The following is a 6861-nucleotide window of genomic DNA, read 5'->3' on the forward strand; positions in this document are numbered from 1 at the left end:
TGGAAGTTTGTGCGGGATCACTGGCCACCATGGGGCGTAAGCAATTGGATCATTGGTTAACCGATGTAAATCAGGAAACTCTAAAGTCACCACGAATGGTAACTGTTGATTCAAGTTAGGGGAAGCGTAACCAGGGTACGATGGAATCGCCTGAACAGTTGGTCTTTGCATACCAGCATAATGGAGTTGATGTTGGTATGACTGATACGGTTGATGGACTTGACCACTATAAAGTGGTTGATTTTGACCATTTTGGATATATGGTTGTCCAGTATTCGCAAAGATTTGCTGTTCAGAACCTTGGTACACTTGCTGGAATTGTGGCTGTTGGTATTGCACTATCCACGGTTGCGATACCATGGGTTGTTGTGCTACACTAACCATTGGACCAAGATGTGGGGTACTTGTACCCGATTGTACTTGTGTCGCCCCACCAGTAGGCGATTGTGGTTGGGTCGCAGGGTCAAGGGGCTATTGCATGAGAACCTGAGAAATCTGAGGTTGACATACAACAGGCATCGTTTGAACTTGCGACACGGTTACGATAGCCGGTGTAGTTGGGATGTTCGTCACAGGTACACACTGTTGCATAGAATATACAACTCTTGGTGGCTGGGATAGCATAGGTACCCAACTACTCGTTGTAATTCCACCATAACTTGAGTAAGGTTGAGAACTCCCGTATGGGTACCCTCCCGGAGGGGGTAATGAAAAGGCATACTGCCCCCCATACGGTGGTAATCCAGAACTCAAGGCAATTGATTGTCCTGGAGGACTGGATGGCCTAAATTGATTCCCAAAAGGGTCAATTTGATGAGTCTCACCATAAGAGTTACCAGACATTACTCCGGAACAGACAGGAACAGACCATACTGTCGAGATAGTCCCTTGGTGGACTCCTTCTAGCGATTGAGAGCTAGTTGGGACAGATGGTATGCCGGCAAACATTGTTGGATTCGCAGCAGGTAATTCTGCTGTCGCCGTGTCATTTGACACAGTCCTAGATGTCGACGGTTGTTCAGACATTTTGAGTCTATCCAATTGATTGCCTAGTGATTCTACAGGAACTTCCACTGGTGATGGACAAACTTCTGTTGTAGCAGGAAATAGAGTGACCCCTACTCCAAAATGAGTTGGAGTGGATACTTGCGGTTCCTCTATAATTTCCTCTATCGCAATCAGATCAGGTGGAAGAGGAAGACCGTCAGGTCCGTAAAAGATTTCCGGTGCCGAAGAAGGGGTTGTATCAACAGCGACAGATGTTTGAGGAACAAAACTCTCTGGACCAGTTACAGATGGAACTGGTTCAGTTATACAAGTATTTGCCCCCAGACTAGGATCAGTATTACTGTCCTTCTGTGGCGGTTGAACTTCTTCTATAGAGGCAGGGTTTCCGGAAATGTTTGGAGTAACCAGAATCTCAGATGTTGTCGGAACACTTGTTCTAACTTTTAAAGGAGATTTTGAATTGGTTCGACGAGCTCGCTTTGTCCGGATTGTTTTCGATTCCGGAGACAAAGATGGTTGACTCGCAAGCCTCCGAGAACGACGGATATTCAATTGACTTTCTTCCACGATTGCGGATTACTCGATCAACTAAAATATAAAGGGGGAAATTTGTGTTTCCGATTTGAATGAATTTTATTAGACGCTTTTAAACATAACTTTGCTTTTTCATGTTTTAAGAGTCGAGAAAAAGCTAAAGATGACTCTAGTCTCCTTCGATGTATTAACGAGCCCGAAGTGACAAATGCTCGGTTGGACCTTTTCAGTTATAGAGTTTGAAAAAGGCCAAAAGAAACTACTCTGGAGATCTAGGCAGAGGGTGTGCCAAACCTTTCGCGAAACCACAGAATACGTTTTACGGTACGGGTGGTCGATCTTTGTGAATGCTGTGTTCACTGCATCGCGATCAGTAGGGCGGCCGACACGGCTTCCTAAGGATAAAGGATAAATGCCTATAGGGGTCTCCCAATATATACGCGACGGTACGTGGGAGCACAAGTCCGTATTAGTGCCACCGACTCTCAGGAGGAATCACCCACCTTCGTAGAGATCGACAGTCACTATGTTTAACGACGCCGGAACACGTCTCTACCTAGACCTCTATGTGTTTGCGTTATGTTTCAAATGCGTTGTTAGGTTCATTCAGTATATTTTAAGTTGATCTTTTTAAAGTTTGCCTTTCAAGGTTCACCACGAGATGTATATGACAAATTCCTAAATGCAGCCTAAGATGAGAAGCAAGCTTTTTCAAATCTTTTTGACTGATGAAAATCTTAACTACTGAGGGAGAAGAAAGGCATATCTTTTCACACAGTTCATACAGCACAAACTGATGCACTTTCTCCTAAATCATCATGCAAACTTTTTCAAATGCAAAATGCACAATGCATGTATTTTCTTTTCCCTTTCTTAATGTTGATGTATTACAAAAAGAAAGTTGTTATATAACTTTGATTTCGATTTAAAGCGAAAACAAACAAGCTTGTCCAAAATCAAAAGACACCTTAAGATTTACTTGTTTAATCACTAGAAATACATGAAATCAAACCATAATGACGAAAGTAAAAAGACTAATCAGCTATGGACAGCAAACAAGCTAACTCTTTAGACCAGCAAAATGCCTAACACAGGTTCAGATCTAAGAGGCCAAAGAAAGACTAGTTCACTTTCGTTATGGGAAATTGTAAATGATGTAAGAAATACAAAAGAACAAGTACAATTTCGTTATATAATAGAGGCGGAATGATGGCAAGTAAGGTTGGTTTCAGAACAGGTACAAGACTGGTAACTGGCTGCAAAATCTATAGTGAAAACAGGCAAGAAAAAGGGAGGAAACCCCAAATGCACAAGGCAAAATTGGGCCAACGCAGGTGCTGCACAGCCAGTCTGGCTCTCAGCGCAGGTAGCCCCTTCGGGACCTACGTTGCAAAGCAGGTAGCCTGTGTACTACCTGCTTTGGAAAACGAAAGTTGCGTTTTCTCAGTTTCCGGGTCACAATTTTCTCAAAAATTCACAGTTTTTGCTCAAATCAGAAGCTATCAGTCAAGTACACACTAAGGGATGACAAGGAAGATGAAAAGCTATCACTAAGAGCTTACAAGGATCCTTGTAGATCAGCTCTTCAAATCATGAACATGCTCAGAAATGAGCTAGAGTAGCTGCCCTCTACTTCGCTTTTGATATAGTCAAAAGCTTTTCGATTTGGTACTCTTTTGTTCAGGAAATGAATAGCAAAATACTACAAACAATCAAACAGATACGATCCCCAGTGGAGTCGCCAGTTTGTTGTAGGGAAAAGTATCCGATTCGGATGACCCTATCCCACTCTAAGGGTGATAGTACCTCAGCAACAACTGTAAAGAAAACTACTTAAGGTTTACTTCTTTATGAAAGCAAGAGAGAATGAAGAAATGCACTAACCGTTGCCTTGCGCTTAATGTCGAATCCAAACTCTTCTCTTTGCTTGCTTGCTCCCAGCTCCTTGCTCTTTTACTGGCCCAGCTACAATGAGATCCTGTAAAATAACAAAGAAGGAAACTACAAGAAGCATGCAATCATAACTGATTCAAGGATTAGCATAAATCAAATATACAATTATCACAACACATCATTGAAACAAATGTATATAGAAGAACCTCAATAGCTTTTATTAATAGAAGAAGTAAAGTTCTGAGAGTGTTACAACCATTGAAGGCCCCAATCCAGCAACACCTCCCAGCAGAAAGAATTTCTCCTCTTCACCTCCTTCAAGCAATGACCCAATAGTTCTATAATGAAACCAACAGCATATCATTACTTTGCACAAAATTCCAGCCCCCTTGAGCTCATAGGAGAGAGCTCAATATATAGATGAATTGAGAAAGGATGAGTCAACTTGCAACTGATGTGTAGTTGCCTTGTGTCCTCTCTCTCTTCAGTTGATCTTCAGTTCCTGAGTCCACTTGGAGAACTTTGCTTCCACTTGGAGAAACAGAGCCTCTGACTCATCACAAGGCGAAATCCCTGATCCAAGTGTCATTTTTGGAAGATTCCAGAGCAATGACTCAGTGTGCCACTTGTCCCATCTCGCTCAGCGCAGGTGGCCTTTGTTCCACTTGCTTTGCAACGCAGGTACACCATGGAGGAGTTGAGTTTCAGCGCAGAAGCCTAGTGGAGCACCTGCTTTGATTTCAGGATTGCTTGTTTTTGAGTGTTTTCAGGTGGAGAACTGATCTGAGAGCTGTTGGTTTGCTGATCTTGTTCCTCTAGGGGTAGGAACATCATGTTTAGGGACTTTGGATCCCTTGGATTATTGACAATTCATGCCTGATGCTGCAAGGCACAAAATTGTCTATAACAGTTACTGAACCTGAATAATCCTCCTGGATCTCTTGAAACTTCTTCTTAGACTCCTCTGCTACCTTTGCATTCCCTGAGGCAGACCACCTGTCCGGGTGCCATCTCTGCAACATGACTAGTCTTAGACGATTTCCCAATCAGAAATTCAATAGTAACAGCTTAAATCAATCAATCTAAATCTTCTAATAAGTACTAAAAGAGCCTTAGAATTAGTTCTAATCAATCAATCCATGGAATTAGTTATATCCATGGCTTATACTCGGCACATTCATGAATCCTCCAAAATAAAGAAGCACAAAATCAAAGATCTCTGTCAAATCGGAGCTGTTTTACAATGAGAAATCCCGTTTATAATCACAACAGACAGAGATATTCAATCCTGAGACAAATTCTACAAAAGCAAGAAGAAATTAAAGGCAAAAAGGGCCAAAAATCCATTGACAGAGTTATGAAGGACACCATTGCGAGCTTCTTGTAAGCAGCCCTAAGTTCTGAAGAAGTACAATCGGATTTAACCCCCATTACTGAGTAAAAATCTTTAATTTCTCCATCAACCCCGGACATTATGTCTGGTTCAATTCGCAGAGAAATACAAAACTACTATCCTCCACAAATATGTCAACAAATTAATGGAATTAGGTCAAAAGAACATAACCAGTAACAAACCGACATTTTTGTGTTTTAGAATGCTTAATACTAATCAGTGCTTGCCAAAAGCCAGGGAAGAAGAACAGTGCTTGCCAAAAGCCAGGGAAGAAGAAGAACAACAACAACTGACAGACCAAAGAAATGATTAACTCTGAGGCCAAGAGTGACATAAAAGAATGGGAAAAAGCAGTGAAAATATCTTCAAGAGTGACATAAAAGAATGGGAAAAAGCAGTAAAAATATCTTGCCATGCTACAGAGCCCACAAAAGGTGAAAAGAATGCAACTCAACTGATATTTGGAAAAAGCAGTCACACTTCAAATCAACGGTTAAAAGTGTCTCCCCTGATCCAACGGAGCAGGGTTGATGCATAGGAAGGCCTATCGGCCTAAATATAAGTCTTTTCAAATTAAAAAAAAAAAAAACTTTAAAAAACATTTAAAGTTTATAAAGAAATATGTATTTTTGATTTAAATTTTTATTTATTTTTTTATTTTTTATTAACCTTACATTTTTTATTTAAAAACACCAAAATTAAAAATTAAAAGTTTTAATTTTTTTTTAAACAATTTGATATATATTTTTTTTAAATATTGAAAAATTTTATTTTATTTTTAACAATTTTTTTTTTTTTTTAAGTATTAATTTTTTTTTTTTTAAACAACTTTTCTTTTTTATTTAAAAAAATAAAAATTATATATATATATATATATATAGAGAGAGAGAGAGAGAGAGAGAGAATATTTCTTTTTAATTTATATCTATATATATATATATATATATATATAATTAATGAATTAAATTTTTTTTTTTTCACCTCACCACCTGTGGTGGCGCGGCCTTGGGCGGAGGGTTTGCATCCAGGCCCTCCAGCCAGGGCCGCGCCACCACCGGCTGCGAGGCAAATTTTTTTTTCTTCGTTGGTTTAATTTTTTTTTTAATAAAAAAAATTTGTTTAAATTTTTTATTTTTATTAAATAAATTTTTTTTTTTTTTAAATAAAAAAAAATAAATTAAAAATTAAAATTTTTTAATTTTAATTTTATTTATTTTAAATAACAAATGAATTCTTTTTAATTTTGAATTTTATATATATATATATATATATATATATATATATATATATATATATATAATTAATTAATGAATTAATTTTTTTTTTTTTTTTTCACCTCGCCACATGTGGTGGCGCGGCCTTGGGCGGAGGGTTTGCATCCAAGCCCTCCACCCAGGGCCACGCCACCATCGGCTGCGAGGCAAATATTTTTCTCTTCGTTAGTTAAATTTTTTTTTAATAAAAAAAATTTGTTTAAATTTTTTATTTTTATTTTTTTAAAATAAAATTTGTTTTTTTTTTAAATAAAAAAAATTAAAATTTAAAATTTTTTAATTTTAATTTTATTTATTTTAAATAAAAAATGAAAACATATATATATATATATAATTGGATTAAGTTACATTTAAGATGGTATCTATATGTATATATATTTAAATAAAAAATATATATTTCTTTATAAACTTTAAATATTTTTTTATTTTTTAAATTTGAAAAGACATATATTTTTAAAATTTTCATATATATATAATTAATTTTATTTATTTTTTTTTTCTTTTTTATTTTTAAATGTTTTTAATATTAATTTTACTATTTTTTAATTTTTTTTGGTTAATTTTTAATTTTTTTTAATCCAATTTGTTTTTAATTTTTTTTCCTAATTTTTGTTAATGTTTTTTTTTAATTTTTCTATTTTTACTTACTTGATTATATGATGATGATGATAATGATGATGGTTAACGTCCACTGAGACCAAACATTGGTTATCAGACCTAAAGAAATAAATTATTTATTTTGATTTAAGATTTTATTCC

The 6861-nt window shown here is 36.4% G+C and overlaps 1 long non-coding RNA gene across 1 annotated transcript; it reads right to left on the reverse strand.

The window, feature by feature from the left end:
- Window positions 1–4413: 4413 nt before the first annotated feature.
- LOC149244246 (uncharacterized) lies at window positions 4414–4942 on the reverse strand. Its single transcript, XR_016245836.1, has 2 exons — window positions 4804–4942; window positions 4414–4448 (listed from the first exon to the last, which is right to left on the reverse strand). It is a non-coding gene; the product is annotated as an uncharacterized LOC149244246 (long non-coding RNA).
- Window positions 4943–6861: the final 1919 nt, after the last annotated feature.

Source organism: Pinus tabuliformis, chromosome 8, assembly GCF_031772625.1.
Source record: "Pinus tabuliformis cultivar Carrire ecotype Pingquan chromosome 8, CPIR1, whole genome shotgun sequence".
NCBI classification, from domain to species: domain Eukaryota; kingdom Viridiplantae; phylum Streptophyta; class Pinopsida; order Pinales; family Pinaceae; genus Pinus; species Pinus tabuliformis.